General features: G+C 40.1%; 1 protein-coding gene and 1 long non-coding RNA gene across 2 annotated transcripts in view; both read right to left on the reverse strand.

Moving 5' to 3' along the window:
* The window catches only part of LOC115160932 (beclin-1), a gene marked incomplete in the record, with an annotated part of 102,335 nt that overhangs the window by 7,680 nt on the left and 73,577 nt on the right, over positions 1-21,078 (reverse strand).
* Positions 3,253-4,353, reverse strand: LOC115160986 (uncharacterized). Its single transcript, XR_003869163.1, has 2 exons — positions 4,314-4,353; positions 3,253-3,820 (listed from the first exon to the last, which is right to left on the reverse strand). It is a non-coding gene; the product is annotated as an uncharacterized LOC115160986 (long non-coding RNA).

The following is a 21,078-nucleotide window of genomic DNA, read 5'->3' on the forward strand; positions in this document are numbered from 1 at the left end:
CCATATGTTGTTCTCAGGCTGTTGCGAAGCAAGTCAGTCTGTGCCTTTTCTATTTCATCACACTGTCTGACATGCTTCTCCAATGTCCTTTCAGTATATGCATCCTCATTGAAGTGTGACTGCATGTCCTCAAAAGAACACTCAGTGTCTGCACTTACTGTAGGCAAAGCCCACACCCTCTGAACCCTGCTAGTTCGTGTTGTGCCAGGGTGTCTCCAGACAGAGAGACCATGGCACCATATATCGTTTTCTCTCCGTTAATAGTTAGCATTTTAACCCCACTGTACAATTTTTTGATTTTACCTTTATTTAACCAGGTAGGCAAGTTGAGAACAAGTTCTCCTTTACAGATTCGACCTGGCCAAGATAAAGCAAAGCAGTTTGACACATACAACACAGAGTTACACATGGAGTAAAACAAACATACAGTCAATAATATAGTAGAAAAATAAGTCTATATACAAAGTGAGCAAATGAGGTGAGATAAGGGAGGTAAAGGCAAAAAATGCCATGGTGGCGAGGTAAATACAATATAGCAAGTAAAACACTGGAATGGTAGATTTGCAGTAGAAGAAAGTGCAAAGTACAAATAATGGGGTGCAAAGGAGCAAAATAAATAAATAAATACAGTAGGGGAAGAGGTAGTTGTTTGGGCTAAATTATAGATGGGCTATGTGCAGGTGCAGTACTCTGTGAGCTGCTTTGACAGCTGGTGCTTAAAGCTAGTGAGGGAGATAAGCGTTTCCAGTTTTAGAGATTTTTGTAGTTCGTTCCAGTCATTGGAAGCAGAGAACTGGAAGGAGAGGCGGCCGAAGGAGGAATTGGCTTTGGGCGTGACCAGAGAGATATACCTGCTGGAGCGCGTGCTACAGGTGGATGCTGCTATGGTGAACAGCGAGCTGAGATATGGGGGAACTTTACCTAGCAGGGTCTTGTAGATGACCTGGAGCCAGTGGGTTTGGCGACGAGTATGAAGCGAGGGCCAGCCAATGAGAGCGTACAGGTCGCAGTGGTGGGTAGTATATGGGGCTTTGGTGACAAACGGATGGCACTGTGATAGACTGCATCCAATTTATTGAGTAGGGTATTGGAGGCTATTTTGTAAATGACATCGCCGAAGTCGAGGATCGGCAGGATGGTCAGTTTTACAAGGGTATGTTTGGCAGCATGAGTGAAAGATGCTTTGTTGCGAAATAGGAAGCCAATTCTAGATTTAACTTTGGATTGGAGATGTTTGATATGAATCTGGAAGGAGAGATACAGTCTAACCAGACACCTAGGTATTTGTAGTTGTCCACATATTCTAAGTCAGAACCGTCCAGAGTAGTGATGCTGGACGGGCGGGAAGGTGCAGGCAGCAATCGGTTGAAGAGCATGCATTTAGTTCTACTTGTATTTAAGAGCAGTTGGAGGCCACGGAAGGAGAGTTGTGTGGCATTGAAGCTCGTCTGGAGGGTAGTTAACAAAGTGTCCAAAGAAGGGCCCGAAGTATACAGAATGGTGTCGTCTGCGTAGAGGTGGATCAGAGACTCACCAGCAGCAAGAGCGACATCATTGATGTATACAGAGAAAAGAGTCGGCCCAAGAATTGAACCCTGTGGCACCCACATAGAGCCTGCCAGAGGCCCGGACAACAGGCCCTCTGATTTGCACACTGAACTCTATCAGAGTAGTTGGTGAACCAGGCGAGGCAATCATTTAAGAAACCAAGGCTGTTGAGTCTGCCGATTAGGATGTGATGACTGACAGAGTCGAAAGCCTTGGCCAGGTCAATGAATACAGCTGCACAGTATTGTTTCTTATCGATGGCGATTAAGATATCGTTTAGGACCTTGAGCGTGGCTCAGGTGCACCCATGACCAGCTCTGAAACCAGATTGCATAGTGTAGAAGGTCCGGTGGCATTCGAAATGGTCGGTAATCTGTTTGTTGACCTGGCTTTCGAAGACTTTAGAGAGGCAGGGTAGGATAGATAAAGGTCTGTAGCAGTTTGGGTCAAGAGTGTATCCCCCTTTGAAGAGGGGGATGACCGCAGCTGCTTTCCAATCTTTGGGAATCTAAGATGACACGAAAGAGAGATTGAACAGGCTAGTAATAGGGGTTGCAACAATTTCGGCAGATAATTTTAGAAAGGGTCCAGATTCTCTAGCCCGGCTGATTTGTAGGGGTCCAGACTTTGCACCTCTTTCAGAACATCAGCTGACTGGATTTGGGAGAAGGAGAAATGGGGAAGGCTTGGGCAAGTTGCTGTGGGGGTGCGGTGCTGTTGACCGGGGTAGGGGGAGCCAGGTGGAAAGCATGGCCAGCCGTAGAAAAATGCTTATTGAAATTCTCATTTATAGTGGATTTATCGGTGGTGACAGAGTTTCCTATCCTCAGTGCAGTGGGCAGCTGGGAGGAGGTGCTCTTATTCTCCAAGGACTTTACTGTGTCCCAGAACTTTTTTGAGTTTGTGTTGCAGAAAGCAAATTTCTGCTTGAAAAAGCTAGCCTTGGCTTTTCTAACTGCCTGTGTATATTGGTTTCTAACTTCCCTGAAAAGTTGCATATCACGGGGGCTGTTCGATGCTAATGCAGAACACCACAGGATGTTTTTGTGTTGGTTAAGGGCAGTCAGGTCTGGAGAGAACCAAGGGCTATATTTGTTCTTGGTTCTAAATTTCTTGAATGGGGCATGCTTATTTAAGATGGTGAGGAATGCATTGAAAAAAAATAACCAGGCATCCTCTACTGAAGGGATGAGGTCAATATCCTTCCAGGATACCCAGGCCAGGTCGATTAGAAAGGCCTACTCGCTGAAATGTTTCAGGGAGCGTTTGACAGTGATGAGGGGAGGTCGTTTGACCGCTGACCTATTACGGTTGCAGGCAATGAGGCCGTGATCGCTGAGATCTTGGTTGAAAACAGCAGAGATGTATTTAGAGGGCAAGTTGGTTAGGATGATATCTATGAGGTTGCCCGTGTTTACAGCTTTGGGGTGGTACCTGGTAGGTTTATTGATAATTTGTGTGAGATTGAGGGCATCAAGCTAAGATTGTAGGATGGCTGGGGTATTAAGCATGTCCCAGTTTAGGTCACCTAGCAGCACGAGCTCTGACGATAGATAGGGAGCAATCAGTTCACATATGGATATATCCATGTCTTCCTTGATTCTATTCAATATTACATCTACACCAGATTGACAGAGGTCTGCTGATCTAGCCATGGCAAGTAGCCTGATAGCAGCCAGTTTAGACCTGTATTTTGGATTTATATTTCCTAGGGTGTAGTACACCATTAACAACTTGTTTTTTGATGCAAAGGATCCTAGTGGATTACAGATCTCTATTTCATCCGTGTACAGAACAATCTGCAATGCATTTGGTTTCTCTGAAAATAAGGGATGTGATTTTAGAAGAGCACCATCAACAATGTCATGAAAAAAACTTGCCCTGCGGGGTCCCTTTTCAACCATAGACAAAATCCTTGGGTGTGATAAGAACTGCTCTAGACTTTTGACTAATGGTACATAATAAAATAATTTGTCTTTGATGAAAATGTCTTTTGATCCTCCACATTTCATCCTGCATATGGTTCCAGCAATTGGAATTTCCTCTGCGTCCAAACAGTAAACTGCTTCTTAGTAACACTGTCCTATCTAAATGTTGCAACGCCAGCAAAAGGGTCAATGAAATTGTCAAATATATCCATTGCATCTTTTTCAAGTTGACCTGATGTGCTTCCTGAATGCTTCTTTAGCACTGCCTCCATCTGCTTCCTGAGGTTGTCCAATAGTGATGATTGATACTGCTGTACCCCAGCAACAATGTCATTCACACCTTTCTGAAAATGAGACAGTGAGAGAGGTGGGGATGTCATCAATCATGGAGGTTGGAACACACCATCATGTATACCTATGATATTCACATTTTCTTATGACATATTCATTAACATAAGGACATAAGGGATCAACAATAGTAAGGTGGACAACCTAGCACTGAGAATGAACTCAACCATCACTGAACAACTACAAAATGATCTGCATAATGTAACAAACCAAATGCTCTGCTCTGTTCAGAAAAAGTATCTTACCTGTGAGAGACGATGCTTGGCTCTGGCATTTATCACAAAAGCAGTGGCATGTGTTGTCAGATTCTAAAAAAAAATGTTGACATTGAATGTAGTATCCTGAGGCTGGACATTACAAGTTCATGACAAGTATAATGTTTGTGACAGGAGAAGTGGTTGTGAAGACTGACTATGAATGCTATTAGTAAATCTAAGTAAAAAAAAATATGGTAAATTTCAGTAGATTGCCACCAACGGAGTAACTTACTTGTTGCACTGTGACAGCTCCATGTTGGTCAATGCCCCTTTTGCCCATCATCTGAGTCAGATGGATGGAGTTGCTGATCAGTGATGCTGGAGTTAGCTAGAAGACTATCGGGTTGAATGTTGTCCTGTGTACCACACATCAAAGAAACAGATGATTTGAAATTGTATTTAGTGTCACCAATAGTGCTATTCAAGTGTTTTGTTCCTATTTATCATCGATTATTTCACATAAACCCAGCTTTAGCCATAAGAGTCATTATGGCTACAATGATCGAATAGCCTAATGGACAGTATGACTTTGGTCCGTGTATCGTCTGTTCATAAAAAAAAAATGTTAAGTCCAGAGAACAAAAAAAATGCTAGCTAGCTACTTACTTGTTCCGGTGGTGCTTGGCTTTCCTCTGATGGCTGTTCATCTGGTCGGGTGCAATCAAGTAGGTGTTGAAGGTGGTTTCTCTTTACATGATGGAAGGAATTGTACACTATATTCCTCAGAGCATCCGTCAATACCACAGAGCAGCCAGAAATCAGGGCTGCGACTGTGAAATCTATTGATATGGCTCAATAACAGTTTCAATGAAAAAGTAATAAAAACGCAGCAGATAACGCACCGTCAAAGCATCTTGAACGTTACTAAACGCAAGTAAAACGTTCCCACTGCTTTCGATGAAAAGGGCAGAAAGAAGTGAAAATGATGTTCAGTATTTATAATAAAACCAAGTAATTTATTGGAGTAGAGAACAACACCACTGGGACTTTTAACCATACATGTATCACTCCGCTTTACAGGTGTTCTAATAACCGTTAATTACATTAACAATCGTTATCTATCTTAAATTGTAACAAACTTCGCACGGCAAATATGAACATATTTCCACAAATAACATTTGAGTTAAATGATGAATGGTCGTCAGGAGAGGACGGTAACGTGTAGACCTACACAAAGTAGCAGTAGCAAGCTAGTGTGGAGGAAAATGTATATGTGTTGCTTGGCAACAGTCCAGTCCCAGACCAGTTGGGGAACTATGTGTGTTGGCGGAGCCAAATAAATGATGAAATAAATAAACAAATCATAATCTGTTGTTGCTTATTACTGTTAACTAAGAAATTGCGCTTGTAGAAGTGTTGTATAAAAGCAATATCACACTCGAGGTCGTGCTGTTATACTGAATATTATTATCTTTGGCCTGCGGCCTCGTACCTACGACCGAATCACAGCCGTGCTGATATTCAGCACTCCCTCTCTTGTGATATTGCTTAACTGACGTACGTTCATCACATTATCTAGCTAAATAAGAGAGGCCTAAAAAACTAAAAAGTCAAATACGGTCCAAATCTTTGAGTCATCTAACAACACCATGAATGAAGATGGAATGGATGACACATATCCAGGCATGGACCATATATCAACCGCAGAATTAAAAGGTAATGTTCATTTGTTTACACCCGTCTATCTTTCTCCTTAGCAAGCTAACGTTAGCTAACGTTCATTTGAATTGGAAAGTTGGCAAACCAAGTTAGCATGCTACCCCCATGTAGATTTGTCAAAAGCTTTTGACACTGTAGACCATGCTATCCTTTTGAGTAAGCTGTCATCTATAGGACTGGGCACTGATGCCTGCCGATGGTTTTATGACTATCTTAAAGATAGAACTCAGGCCGTCATGGTCGACGGGGTCAAGTCTGACCCCCTACAGTTACTTAAAGGGGTCCCTCAGGGTTCAATAATTGGCCCACTATTGTTCTCACTTTATATAAAAAACATTGGTGATGATGTCAGATATTGTAAATTCCATTTATATGCAGATGACACAGTGATGTACTCTATTGCTCCAACAGCGGACCAAGCTTTAATGCAGTTGGAGTCTGATTTTAGGATACTACAGGGGTCTCCTTTACAGCTTAAACTTGTTTTAAACGCTAAGAAAACAAACGTCCTGTTTTTTTCTAGGTCTAAACTCTCAGTTAGAAACACTTTTGTAATCACTAGCTTGGATGGTACTCAAATCAAACAGGTCTCTGCATATAAATACTTAGGGGTATAGTGAGATGATAGGCTTTCTTTTAAAAACCATGTTACTGAATTGGGAAAAAAGCTCAAATTCAAGATAGGGTTCCTTGACAGAAACAGGGCTTGTCTGTCCTCCGTAAATAGAAAACAAATTGTGCAGGCTACTTTTATGTCCGTTTTAGATTATGGTGATATTATCTATATGCATGCATCGGCAAACACATTAAAACCACTGGATGCTATTTACCATTGTGCACTCAGGTTTATCACGGGTGATAGTTACAAAACTCATCACTGTATCCTTTATCAGCATGTGGGTTGGGCCTCTCTATCTGTGAGGCGAGAGCAACATGCTCTCTTGTTTATTTATTAAGCACTTCTTTTAAATCTACCTCCATATATATCATCATTAATTTCCACTAGATATACTAATTTTAAAACCAGATCACAGATGTGGATTACATTAGAGACTCCTGCGGTCTCCACAGAGTTGGGTAGGACTGCCTTTAGTTCCTTTGCACCTTATTTATGGAACAAACTGCAGATCCAACTTAAGTTAGACACTCTGGTGTCCCTTGCCCATGTCAAAAATGTTATGGAGGATCAATATGATGTTGTCTGTGATTGTTTCTGTTGAATTGTGTCTTTGTTTTGTATGTTTGAAATGTTCTTGTCTGTAAACCTAAAACTGTACATGTCAACAGCCGTAAAAGAGATCCAGGTCTCAGTCTGTTTTCCCTGTTAAATTAAAGATTACATTTTTTTTAAATTAAATTAAATTATTGATGGTGCTCTTCTAAAATCACATCCCTTATTTTCAGAGAATCTGTCATCTGGATCTGTAATCCACTAGGATCCTTTGCATCAAAAAACAAGTTGTTAATGGTGTACTACACCCTAGGAAATATGAATCCAAAATACAGGTCTAAACTGGCTGCTATCAGGCTACTTGCCATGGCTAGATCAGCAGACCTCTGTCAATCTGGTGTAGATGTAATATTGAATAGAATCAAGGAAGACATGGATGCATTCATTGTACAGTGGGGTTAAAATGCTAACTATTAACGGCGAGAAAACGATATATGGTGCCATGGTCTCTCTGTCTGGAGACACCCTGGCACAACATGAACTAGCAGGGTTCAGAGGGTGTGGGCTTTGCCTACAGTAAGTGCAGACACTGAGTGTTCTTTTGAGGACATGCAGTCACACTTCAATGAGGATGCATATACTGAAAGGACATTGGAGAAGCATGTCAGACAGTGTGATGAAATAGAAAAGGCACAGACTGACTTGCTTCGCAACAGCCTGAGAACAACATATGGGATCAATAGAAGGAGCAAGTTAGTTGAATTCTCAGCCTTTGATATCATACAACAAACTCCGCAAGACATTATGCATGTAATTCTGGAGGCCATAGCCCCAATGTATTTTGAATCATCTTGTTGTGTCATGACAGATTGATCTGGACTCAGTGAATTCTGCTATTCTTGGTTTCTCTTATTCCCCTCTAGATGTTAGCGATCGGCCATCCCCAATTTCTGTTAGTACATTAACGTCAAGTGATGGAAAACTAAAACAGTCATCTGGGCAAATGCTCGTCTTGCTAAGGATATTGCCATTTGTTTTGGAGAGTTTGGAAGTCAATGCATATATACGACTGACAATTGAGCTAATAGAGATTGTACAGATAGTATTTGCACCTGTTCTTTCCATTGTGACTGTGTCTAGGTTGAAGTTACTCATTGTAAATCATTTGAAGTATTGGAAGGAGCTTTTTCCAGACCGCAATGTTACACCTAAACAGCTTTATATGATACATTTGCCATCACAGATAAAGTCATTGGGTCCAATGATTAGACATATGTGTATGCGGTTCGAGTCTAAACAATGTTTCTTTAAACAATGGGCTTCCAAGCTCAAAATATTTGCAAGTCTTTGATCAATCAGAACCAAATATATGAAAGTTGCCAAAATGTTGACAGTTCAATGCACCCACTTTTTCAAATGAAAGGGAGATGAGACCTGTATCAGAGGTTAAAGATCTACAATAGTTACGTGGAAAATTGAGGGACTTCCTAGGTTTCAATGAAGTTAACCATGCTGTATCAGTCAAATGGGTTGTAATAAATACATAACTCAGAAGTCCATGATCTTTGCAAAAGTACTGAATGGTAATATGCCAGAATTTGGACTGTCAAAAACATATTTGTTGTTGATTCTCGGCTTTATTGTTTGGAATATCAACCATTTCAAACTATATGCTTTGATAGAAACATCATGTCTTATCAAGTTGAGGTCCCACAATTTGCACAGGCCACTGAGTTAGTGGATGCTGAAAAGCTGATTGATTTTACCTCTCATTACACAATTAGCAACAAGAGCCAAACTTATGTACAAGTCAAATACCATCTTGGGGAAGTAATAGAATTGGACAACACTTCAAATGACTCAGTGTGTTCCCCAGATATGAAAAGTGTACTGTCTTTGTTCTGTACTGTATTTTGTCTACATGATTGCTGTGCTGTGTGTAAGATTAACAATAAAACAGTGAATTCCATTTGGTCATTATCTGTTCTTAATATGTGAAGAGATGAAAAGGATAAGATGCTTGAAATAAGAAATTTTGACTTTGACAAAGCAGTTTTGTACTTGTCAGTGTTGATCAAAAAGCTTTATAATTCTGGTATTTTTAGTTTTGAGCATTAAGTTACTCAGAACCAATAACACAATCTCAGTAACAAGTTATATTAACTTAAGATAATAAAGGACAAAAAAGCTTGAAACAAGTGAAATGCTCCAACATACAAACTGGCTGATAAGAAGAAATATCTTGTCAGACCAAAAACAAGCATATATTGCCAGTATTTAAGATATTTAATCTCACTTAGATTTCAATTTTTGCAGTGCAGACGCGTCTTAACATCAACTGTTCAGAGGAGACTTTGTGAATCAGGCATTCATAGTCGAATTGCTGCAAAGAAACCACTGCTAAAGGACACCAATAAGAAAAAGAGACTTGCTTGGGCCAAGAAACACGAGAAATGGACATTAGGCCGGTGGAAATCTATCCTTTGGTCTGTTGAGTCCAAATTTGAGATTTGGTTCCAACCGCCGTGTCTTTGTGAGACGAGGAGTAGGTGAACGGATGATCTCTGCATGTTTGGTTCCCACCGTGAAGCATGGATGAGGAGGTGTGATGGTTGTTACCAACAAGTGAGGTCTCGAACTAAAAGGTCCAGTACATGAACACACTTACCGCTGGCTACTATATGGAGACAAACAAACCTTTTTTAATGAGCTGTGAAAAAAAGAGTGAACTATTTTCCAATGCTCATTAGACTGGCCGAAGCCAACCCCAGTGAATAGGCCATGTTGTATATGGTACATTCCACTCTCTCTTTCTTCTTGCGTGTGTAGGAGCTACCACTGTACTGCCTGCGCTTCTTCTGGGACAACAAGTTTGACCATGCCATGGTGGCCTTCCTGGACTGTGTGCAGCAGTTCAAGGAGGAGGTGGAGAAGGGAGACACGGGATTCTGCCTGCCCTACAGGTCAGTCAACTAGTCTAGCAGACATCATCGAATTATAATTGTAATCATCCATGGATTATGTCGAGAGTCCAAGGATTAAGCTGTCAAAAGCTGACCAACTTCAGTTATTTGTGTAAATTTGGTAAGTTATACAACTAAATTAATTCGTTTATCTTTCATTTTTAAAACGCATGAAACAAAATCACTCCTTTTCATATTCAGATTTGACAAATACGTTCCCTTGTTTCTTAATATTTAGTTTATTCTACTTTCCTGCACTAGTAACACATCTGACAGAATGATTTAGATGAATGTTTGGATTTGATTTTATTGAGGTGTTTTATACAGGTGTTTCTGTAGATTTGAGGAACTGCTGAACACTGTTGGTTTAGATGTTTCTGGATACAATACTGCCTCCTAGTAGTACTGCCTCTTATTGGAACCCTCACAGATTCCAAGGTAGAAGTCCTCATTTGGGCAGCAGGTGGTTTATCAGTCACTGTATGTCTGTCTGTTCAATCTAAAATACAAAAGAGCGACAGACTCAGGTCCCTTGGGCATCACACCACGGATCGCTTCACGTAGCCAGTCAGTACAGTGCCTTTGAGACGGTGCTTGGTGGAGTCATAGACCCCTCGTTTAGAGCTCTTGGAGGAGAGCTTGGCACAGATTGGTTTGTGTCTTTGTGGTTCAACTACACTCTAGCCACAGAATAATGTACATGTATGTTTTAATAGTTTCTTTTACTGTGCTGACAAGGTAAAGATGGTTTAAGTTCACCATGCGTTGGAACAGCATTGGAATGTTTGCCTTGTCTGTTCTGTCTCCCCACTCGCAGGGCGCACCAAGTGTCGACCGAAAGCTTTGGCGTCAGGATTATGCTGTGCTTTTGTTCATTGGCAAATTCGACAAGGCAATCCTTTTACTACAAGTGACTTCTTGGTGTGGATTTAAATGTAGACAAGGAGGCTTGTGGCAGTATTTAATGCCCATATCACTGTATGATTTGGTTTTTCAGGTTCATTACACATATGAACATTCCAATAATGGACCCACACAGAACGCCTTATGTAAAAGGATATTTCCAATTCTAACATTTGTATAAAAAAAAGGTAATCAAATTGTATAGATGATAGACTGATTTGATTTATTGATTACGTAAGTATTCAACCTCCTGAGTCAATACATGTTAATATCACCTTTGGCAGCGATTACAGCTGAGAGTCTTTCTGGGTAAATCTCTAAATGCTTTGCACTCCAGGATTGCATGTTAGTCTTCAAGCTCTGTCAAGTTGGTTGTTGATCATTGCTACAAAGCCATTTAAGTCTTGCCATAGAATTTTAAGTCAAAACTAACTGGGGCGCTCTGGAACATTCAATGTCGTCTTGGTAAGCAGCTCCAGTGTGTATTTGGCCTTGTGTTTTAGGTTATCGTCCTGCTAAAAGTTGAATATCTCCCAGTGTCTGTAAAGCAGACTGAACCAGGTTTTCCTCTTGGACTTTGCCTGTGCTTAGAGCTATTCTGTTTATTTTCATCATAAACATCCTTGCCGATGACAGGCATGTAGCCACCACCATGCTTGAAAATTTGAAGAGTGGTACTCAGTTATTTGTTGTTGGATTTGCTCCAAATATAACGCTTTGTATTCAGGACATAAAGTCAATTTTATTGCCACATTTTTTGCAGTATTACTTGTGCCTTATTGCAAACAGGATGCATGTTTTGGAATATTTTTTATTCTGTACAAACTTCTTTTTCACTATGTCATTTAGGTTAGTATTGTGGAGTAACTACAATGTAGTTGATCCATCCTCAGTTTTCTATCACAGCCGTTAAACTGTTTTAAAGTCACCATTGGCCTCAGTGAAATCCCTGAGCGGTTTCCTTCCTCTCCGGCAACTGAATGAGGAAGGACGCCTATATATTGGTACTGACTTGGTATATTGATACACCATCCAAAGTGTAATTAATAACTTCAACATGCTCAAAGGGATATTCAATGCCTGTTTGTTTTTTTACCCACCAACCAATAGGTGCACTTTTTTGCGAGACATGGGAAAACCTCCCTGGTCTTTGGTTGAATCTGTGTTTGAAATTCACTGCTCATCTGAGGGACCTTAATTGTCTGTATGTGTCGGGTACAGAGATGAGATAGTAATTCAAAAATCCTGTTAAACACTTATCAGATGAGTCCATGCAATTTGTGACTTGTTAAACACATTTTTACTCCTGAACTTCATGCTTGCCATCACAAAGGAATTGAAACTTATTGACACAATACTTTTAATTAATTTGTAAAAATCTCTAGAAACATAATTCCACTTTCACATTATGGGGGATTGTGTGTAGGCCAGTGAAACTCAATTTAATCCAAACAACAAAATGTGGAAAATGTCAAGTGGTGTGAATACTTTCTGAAGGCACTTTTAGATTGGCTCTTCAGGCAGTCATTGGGTTGCTAGCCTTGTACGTAGCATGTAGCTAGCTCTGTATGACTGTATGTTTAAGTATTACCAGTTAGGCTATTCTGCTTTTCTCTGGTAAACAACACATCTATGCTCAAGCGTGAAATCACATTTCACAAAAATAACTTTTTTATACTGCACAATTTGCAATAAATGAGAATTATCTTTGACGTAACTCCTTGCTAACCAACCACAAAGTCAGACCAAAAGTCAAATGGTTAAATGGTTTATATGCATTTCTATTAAGTCTCTCCCTCTCCATTTTGGGGGAAAGCCTCATGAAAAAATATGGACAACCATCCAAATAAAGTAAACTCCCAGTCCAATATCCAAGAAAATATTTAAATCTGATCAAAATCAGTCAAAAGTGATGATCCTAGTGAAAATGACTTATTTCTTTCACTTGACAGTTAGATGTGTGTAAAACGTAACAGTGTTGTATCAGCCAGGCATGCCTTCAACTTTGGTCATCAAAAATAGAAACTCCCCCTTCATTTGAGGGGGGGTGCAATTGATTATATTATTTGGAAATATATAGAGTTCAACTTATGATACAACTCAAGCAAGAATTTATAAAAAAGCCTTTCTTTCAAAACTGAGGACTGCCAGCCAACTGCTGGAGAAAAAAATGGCAGACAGAAGGGAAGGTGGTGCGGCTTCTCCTACGAACGCTGTTATTTTATCTAAAACATCAGGTGTACGCCGACCTCAGCTTATGTAACAGTGTAGGTTCCGTCCCTCTCTTCGCCCCAACCTGGGCTCGAACCAGGGACCCTTGCACACATCAACAACTGACACCCCACGAAGCATCGTTACCCATCGCGCCACAAAAGCCGCGGCCGTACTTCAAGTCTCAGAGCGAATGACGTCACTGATTGAAACGCTATTAGCGCGCACCACTTAACTCATGCAAAGATTTGAAGTGCGTTTATGCGTTTTATCTCCAGTACTTTGCCACGATTGTCAGTTATGTAGCTGCTCTACTGATGATCTCAGTGCGTCCTTGCTGGGATGACACAATCAATCTACTGCCGGAGAATATCAACACCAAACACATTGGTTCACCGTTCCACGGGAACGGACAGTGCACAGCATACCATAATGTTCTGAATATTGGCCAAGTCTACCTCGCTCTCTATTCCACTGAACCGCTTAGGCGTAACAAACACAAGTCCAACCATTTATCGGAAACTGTTAAACTACCTGTTCACTACCTTCCTGTTCTCCGGGGATGTGCAACACAAACCTGGGCCTAACATCACCGAGCCAGCGATACTCACCAGAGTGGAAAGCAGTGGATGGCCTCGTCCACTGATCGTCGCCGCTGAGGAAGTGGGTGAGTGCTATGGTCCCATGGTTTCTCTCGACTCCAGGATGGAATTTGACTCTTCAAACATACCCAAGTCGCTATATGCGATCCCTGACTCTGCTTCTGGTATGCAAGCTGATTTAATTAGTTCCCCGCATCCAGTGCATTGCGGGAGGGATAGTTAATTGTGCTACCGAACTGCCCCTAATGAAAATGGCCTAAACCCAGCCGTCAGAAAACAGAAAATTGTACTTTTTTCAATTTGTCAATCACTCGAGTCATCAGGGATCCACGAGCTAAGCCCAAGGGACTACTAGGGGGGCACTTGAACATTCGTAATGTCATTCCAAAAAGTGATCAAATTCAACATCTTCTCACAGACTCTAACCTTGACTTCCTCTGCCTTTCAGAGACATGGCTCCATAAAAACTATCCGTATGCTGCTTTGATTGTGCCTGGCTACAATGTTTTCAGGAGAGACAGGACTGAAGGAAGAGGAGGGGGTCTGATGATTTACATTAAAGAACATATCCGATATAAACAAATTGAGTGGTCATGTGATAATGAACTAGAATGTATTGGCCTGAATGTTACACTGTCTCCCCAAATGTATTTTACCCTAATTGGAATGTATAGACCACCTTCCACCAAAAGTGTGTTTTTGATCAGTTTAATAACATGCTTAGGGAATGTGATTTTGGGAAAGAGGTCAGTTTAATGGGAGATTTTAACATTAATTATGAAGACAAGTCTTGTAGGAAAACCCTCAAACGGATCACTAATACCTTTGACCTTACACAGCTAGTTAAAGGGCCAACCAGGGTGACTTGTTGCTCTAAAACACAGATTGATTTGGTGTTCAGTAATAAACCAGAGAGAGTGACTAAATCATTCAATATGGTTACTGGGCTATCTGATCATAATCTGACACTTAAAGCCAGAAAGCTTTCTAAGAACAGGTTTAACCTCTCTACTGTTAGAAAGCCGGATCAACTAAGAATACCTACAGTGAGGGAAAAAAGTATTTGATCCCTTGCTGATTTTGTATGTTTGCCCACTGACAAAGAAATGATCAGTCTATCATTTTAATGGTAGGTTTATTTGAACAGTGAGAGACAGAATAACAACAACAAAAAATCCAGAAAAATGCATGTCAAAAATTTTGGCCATGGTGGAGAGTTTGGAATCTGATTTGATTGATTGCTTCTGTGGACAGGTGTCTTTTATACAGGTAACAAACTGAGATTAGGAGCACTCCATTTAAGAGTGTGCTCCTAATCTCAGATCGTTACCTGTATAAAAGACACCTGGGAGCCAGAAATCTTTCTGATTGAGAGGGGGTCAAATATTTATTTCCCTCATTAAAATGCAAATCAATTTCTAACATTTTTGCCATGCTTTTTTCTGGATTTTTTTATTGTTGTTCTGTCTCTCACTGTTCAAATAAACCTACCATTTAAAATTATAGACTGATCATTTCTTTGTCAGTGGGCAAACGTACAAAATCAGCAGGGGATCAAATACGTTTTTCCCTCACTGTATATGCATGTATTTTGGAGCTGTAGAGCGATTGCCAGATTTTGGCAATCTATACATACTGCTGCACAGAAAATACTAGGTGTACAGTTTGATCTGACCCCGTCTCTCTATCTTCTTAATGCCCAGCAGGACTTTGTTCTTGATCCTGACAGAGAATTTATTTTATGACTATTACATACTTTGCTAAGAAATGTATTCTTCTATTGTGGGCCTCTAAAACTTCTCCTACATTTAAAATGTGGATTGACCAGATTGTTGACTTTCTCCCTATTGAAAAGCTCACTTATGACCTCTGCAAGAGACAGTCCAAGTTTGATAGACTCTGGTCTCCACTACTGAACTATTTTTCAAATTGGACAGAGTGAATGGGGTGATTAGGGAAATGAGCAGATACATGTTGTGTTAAGGTGCTGTAAAAACTACTTATTTGTTCGTCATCTCAGCTAAGGCTGGAAATAGCTAATAAGAACCTTGATAGTGCTGCTGCAAGTTTTTTTTTTATATATATATATATATATATATTTTTTTTAATCATTATTTTTTATTATGTTTATTATATTTTTATTATTATTGTTAGTTATTTTTTTTTTTTGAAGTCTGTCACATCTGTGAATGTGGAATGAGTTTTGTTGATTGATTGAAAAACAAGACAACTTTAAATTGAAAAAAAAAGAAAGGTAGAGTCCAGCCCAAACACATCTTTGGCTTTAGAGTTCTTTAGTGAGATAATCACCTTGTTCACCTTTGACTCAGAAACCTCCCTTATGATGAAGACAGGTTGAGTGTCATTTACTAGCACTGAGCCACTTTTTGTCCCTAATACAAGCGTTATATTTGGGGCAAATCCAATACAGCACATTACTGAGTACCACGCTCCATATTTTCAAGCATAGTGGTGGCTGCATCATGTTATGGGTATGCTTGTAATAGTTAAGGACTGGGGAGTTTTTCAGGATAAAAAAGAAAGGGAATGGAGCTAAGCACAGGCAAAATCCTAGAGAAAAACCTGGTTCCGTTAGACACTGGGAGATTAATTCACCTTTCAGCAGGACAATAACCTACAACACAAGGCCAAATCTATACTGGAGTTGCTTATGTAACAATTGCTAAACACTCTAAACACTATGTTTAAGCTTAAACTCTATTGGACCAGTTAGGTTCACTACTGGAGCAGTAGGGAGAAATGAAAACCACATAACTGAATAATTTAGAAAAATAATGCCGGCGTGTATTTTGTAAATAAAAATACTTACAAAAAAAATTAATCACCTTGAGGAAATATTGATCTGTGAAATTTGTACAATGAGCTCAATATGAATGAAATACATCAATAGTACAATAGACTTAGATACCAGCCAAATATCCTGCCTATAGTTTACTAGGGTGCACCCAACTCTATCTTAATCTGAGGGTCTATCAGATTTCAATGGTCAATGTTCAATAGCAATACAATAAACATGAATCCACAGAAAAACACAACCCAATTCACAAATACTGACTTATAAACCACTATGACATGGGTCAAATAAAAATAAAGAATAAAATAAATATATGGCAAGACTTCACAATGGTTGTCTATCAATGATCAACAATCAATTTGACAGAGCTTGAAGATTTTTTTTAATAATAATGGGCAAATATCGTACAATCGAGGTGTACAAAACTCTGAGAGGCTTACCCAGAAAGACTCACAGCTGTAATTGCTGCCAAAGGGGATTATAACATGTATTGACTTAGGGGTGTGAATACTTATGTAAATTAGATATTGTATATTTTATTTTCAATAAATGTGCAAAAATAAAAAAATACATGTTTTCACATTATCATTATGGGGTCTTATGTGTAGATGAGTGAGAAAAATATATATTTAATCCATTTTGAATTCAGGCTGTAACACAACAAAATGTGAATTGAGTCAAGTGGTATGAATACATTCTGAAGGCACTGTATCTGCACATATCTGACATAGGACAACATTTTCAGGGACACTTTGGGCTTGTGAGGGCTATATTCAGAACTACTGGCAAAAAACTATACAACAGTACAGAAGAATCATTTGTTAAACTATTTTTTTCTCCGAAAAATCTATTTTATCAATTAAATAATGTTTCTTATTCATGTACAACAACAAATCAAAATACTCAAAAATGACTTTAAACATACATTTTAAATGCAATATATTTTTATTACTATTCTAAAGTAATTATATTCATTTACAAACAGAGAAAATAAGTCTTCAAAGGTGGCAGTCTCCATGTGATCTCATTTGGTGATTCAATATCTGCTGCTTTTATTCAATGTCACTTGGTTTAAGAAGTAGTCCTCGGTCTTAATCGACACAAACCTCAGTGAGTCCGGAATGTGTATAGCAGGGCTTCTCGGTTGCCTCGTAGTTGGATGCCTCAGTATTGTGAGATACAACTTCGGCTAGCTTGGTGTCGAATGGGTTCAATGCCACCTGGATGGCAGGCTCAGAGTCAGGCACAAGAAAGTTCTCTGGGATGCTAGGCAGAGGTGGCTCACACTCTCTCAGGCTGACGGCACTCTTTCTGGGTCTCTTTACCGTTTCAGATTTGTCCTTGGTGGAGGTTGACTCCTTTGACTTGTGCAACTCTTTTGCCGAATTGTCAGAAATGTGGGCACACTGTGGTGTGGATGATGCCTGTTTCAAACCAAAGTGTGAAGATATGCTCTCCCGAACTCTGGACACCAGTGTCTGTGGTTCATCGGTGGCTGGTTGTCTTTTCTTCAGCCTGGCAGCGGCCATAGCATCAGATCTCCTTCTAGCCTCCTTGGAGATTCTCACAGCATCATAGAGAACCACTATTACGATGAAGCCATAGAAAAAGAGCCCCAAAATCAGGTTCACCTTCACAAGTGGCTCGGAGTAAGAAGGGTCGGTCAATATGTTGACTCTGGGTTTGATCTTCAGGGTGCTCTTCTGAGCTTTTGGAGCTGAAGCCTGAACATTTTCTTTGAAGACGTCATCGTCACCATGTAATGCTGTTTGCTTGTAAGCCAGTAGATAAGTAATACGTTTCTCCACAATCTTCTGGGGGACTTTAGCTTTACCTGTGAAAGTATCATCTTTCACCCTCTCAAGTTGTTCCAGCATCTGGTCCACTTGCACCATTTTGGTCAGTTTTGCTACATTGGGGATGTCCTGAACAGGGTGGTCCTTCACTGGCATCAAAGGCTTGTGCTCTGGAACAGAAATCAGGGGCTCCACAAGCTCCGAGGGGTACTTGGCAATTTTTGAGGAATATCCTTTTGTCAACTGGCCCACATTACCTGGAGAAGAATCGTCTTTCACCCGTAAACTCTCAAGTTGTTCCAGCAATGTCTTAAAATTGGTCTCTTTTGTAGCGTCAGGGTTGTTCCGAACAGAGTGGTCCTTCACTGGCATCAAAGTCTTCTGGTCCGAAGACGAAGAAGCCAACACATTTGTAGCAGCAGGCGATAGGAGACAGAAAATAACAGCCAAAAATAACATCTTCATGTTGCACAGCCCACCTTTCTGGGCGAGCTGTGCCATTTTGATGAAAGAAATTGTCTTTCAAAAGTAGGCAGTACAAATTACAAGTCAAACTACTAACTGGTCAGCTGTGCTTTGTAAAAGTGATTTGGGTTTACTGTTCACTGTCAAAGATACATAAGATATGGACCCAACATGATGTAATAGAATAGTCGATTATGACATCAAGAGTTCCAGAATGTTGACAGTGGACAATCAACAACTCTGTAACCTGCTCTTCATTTTATTCATTAATTCAAATAATTAATTCATCTCTTTGGAGACATTTGGCAATTTGTTTGACGTGCAGTCCCTGTCCCTTAACGGCTTTCTCTGACAACTTTGGCAAATGCCCCTGTGACCTACAGCTCCTCGTATACTACCAGATCATGATATCTACGCTGGTGCTTGCGATGACCCAGCTAATTATGAGCTTTCTGACCAAGGGAGTGAGACACTTTTGGGCCTTCCTCATGGCCCGCACCGCCCCTCTTGGAAACCAAATGTTTAAAAACAAGCTCTGATACTTTGGTCACGATGAAAGTATTTTTTTAAACCTCCTCGCTCTAGCTGGATGCATCAATATCTAGTTCATACACGCATAATCTGAGAGAAGAATTACTGTTTTACCTCAATTAGCCACGAAATCCCTAGTTTGAAAGCGACTGTTTTCTTGAAGCTGTACCACACCATTTTCCATACATTTACCTCCACATTTACTTCCATGTGGGCCAGCTCCCTAGCAATTAGAATTCTAGCCAAAGAGCTTCAGCCCCTCACAATTGAGTGACAGCTAGCAAGAGGTCTGCCCATCTTTATCCAATGAGGTTGCAGGGCTAACAGCTCAGAGGACACAGCAGAGAGAGAGAGAGCGCGCGAGAGAGAGAAATTACTTGGTGCACATACAGTGCCTTCAGAAAGTATTCACACCCCTTGACTTTTGCCACATTTTGTTGTGTTACAGCCTGAATTTAAAATTGATTAAATTGAGATTTTGTATAACTGGCCTATACACAATACCTTATAATGTCAAAAGTGGAGTTCTGTTTTTTGAAATTTTTACAAATTAATTTAAAATGAAATGTCTTCAGTCAATAAGTATTCAACGCCTTTGTTATGACAATCCTAAATAAGTTCAGGAGTAAAGTTTGCTTAACAAGCCATATAATAAGTTCATTGGACTGTGTTTGAAATAATAATGTTTAACATGATTTTTTTAATTACTACCTCATCTCTGTAACCCACACATACAATTATCTGTAAGGTCCCTCAGTCGAGCAGTGAATTTCAAGCACAAATTCAACCACAAAGACCAGGGAGGTTTTCCAATGCTTCGCAATGAAGGGCACCTATTGTTAGATGGGTAAAAATAGAAAAAGCAGACATTCAATATCTCTTTGAGCATGGTGAAGTTATTAATGACACTTTAGATGGTGTACCAATACACCGTCACTACAAAATACAGGCGTCCTTCCTAACTCAGTTGCTGGACCGGATGCTGGAGTGAGTAGTCGTGCTATACTTCGCTCCGCGGGTAATATTACATTTCATTATATTACAACGGAACGATTTTATTTGATTAGCTAGCTAGCTACATAGTTGTCTTTGCTGTCTTTGTATCAAGGATAAAGGTGTAGCTTTGAGAAACTAACAAGGTTAGCTAGCCAGCTGTATTCGTTCGTTCGGTCAACACCACAGCCACTGCTAGCTAGCCAACTTTACCAACTAGCAGTACTGTAGAAACTAAATACATTACAACGGAACGATTTGATTAGTGTAATGTTAGCTAGCTACATAGTTGTCTTTGTATCAAAGATAAAGGTAAGATAAAGGTAAACGCAGCCATTGCTAGCTAGCCAACTCTAGCAGCTAGCAGTACTGTATCATTTTTTGTCAATAAGATTTTTGCAACGTAAGCTTCACTTTCTGAACTTTCGAGACGTGTAGTCCACTTGTGTAGCTAGCAGGACTGACTTTGTGTTAGCTAGTCAACGTTTAATCACTTCTGCATTATGAAAGGAACTAGACACGGACACGTATGATCCATTGGTAGTTTGTTGTAACCAAGTATTGGTGCTAACCGTGTGTTATTGGATGCTAGCATGCTAGTTAGCTACGGCGTCATAGGACACGGTGCACTGGGTGGGTTTCACGGAAGAATACTGTACCAAGTTATCTAGCTGAATAAACTAAGTTTCAGCCTATTCCTGGAAACATTGAACCACTGTAGTTTACATCAATTATATTTCTAAAGTGGAAGTTAGAAAAGTTATGAATGTTTCAGTGAATGGTTAGTGAGGGAGGCCCTGCGCTCTCGCTTCCCCAGCTGTTTAGTTAATTTTCATTCCAATCTCCTTTGCATTAGCGTAGCCTCTCCTGTAGCCTGTCAACTATGTG

Source organism: Salmo trutta, chromosome 2 (assembly GCF_901001165.1).
Source record: "Salmo trutta chromosome 2, fSalTru1.1, whole genome shotgun sequence".
NCBI classification, from domain to species: domain Eukaryota; kingdom Metazoa; phylum Chordata; class Actinopteri; order Salmoniformes; family Salmonidae; genus Salmo; species Salmo trutta.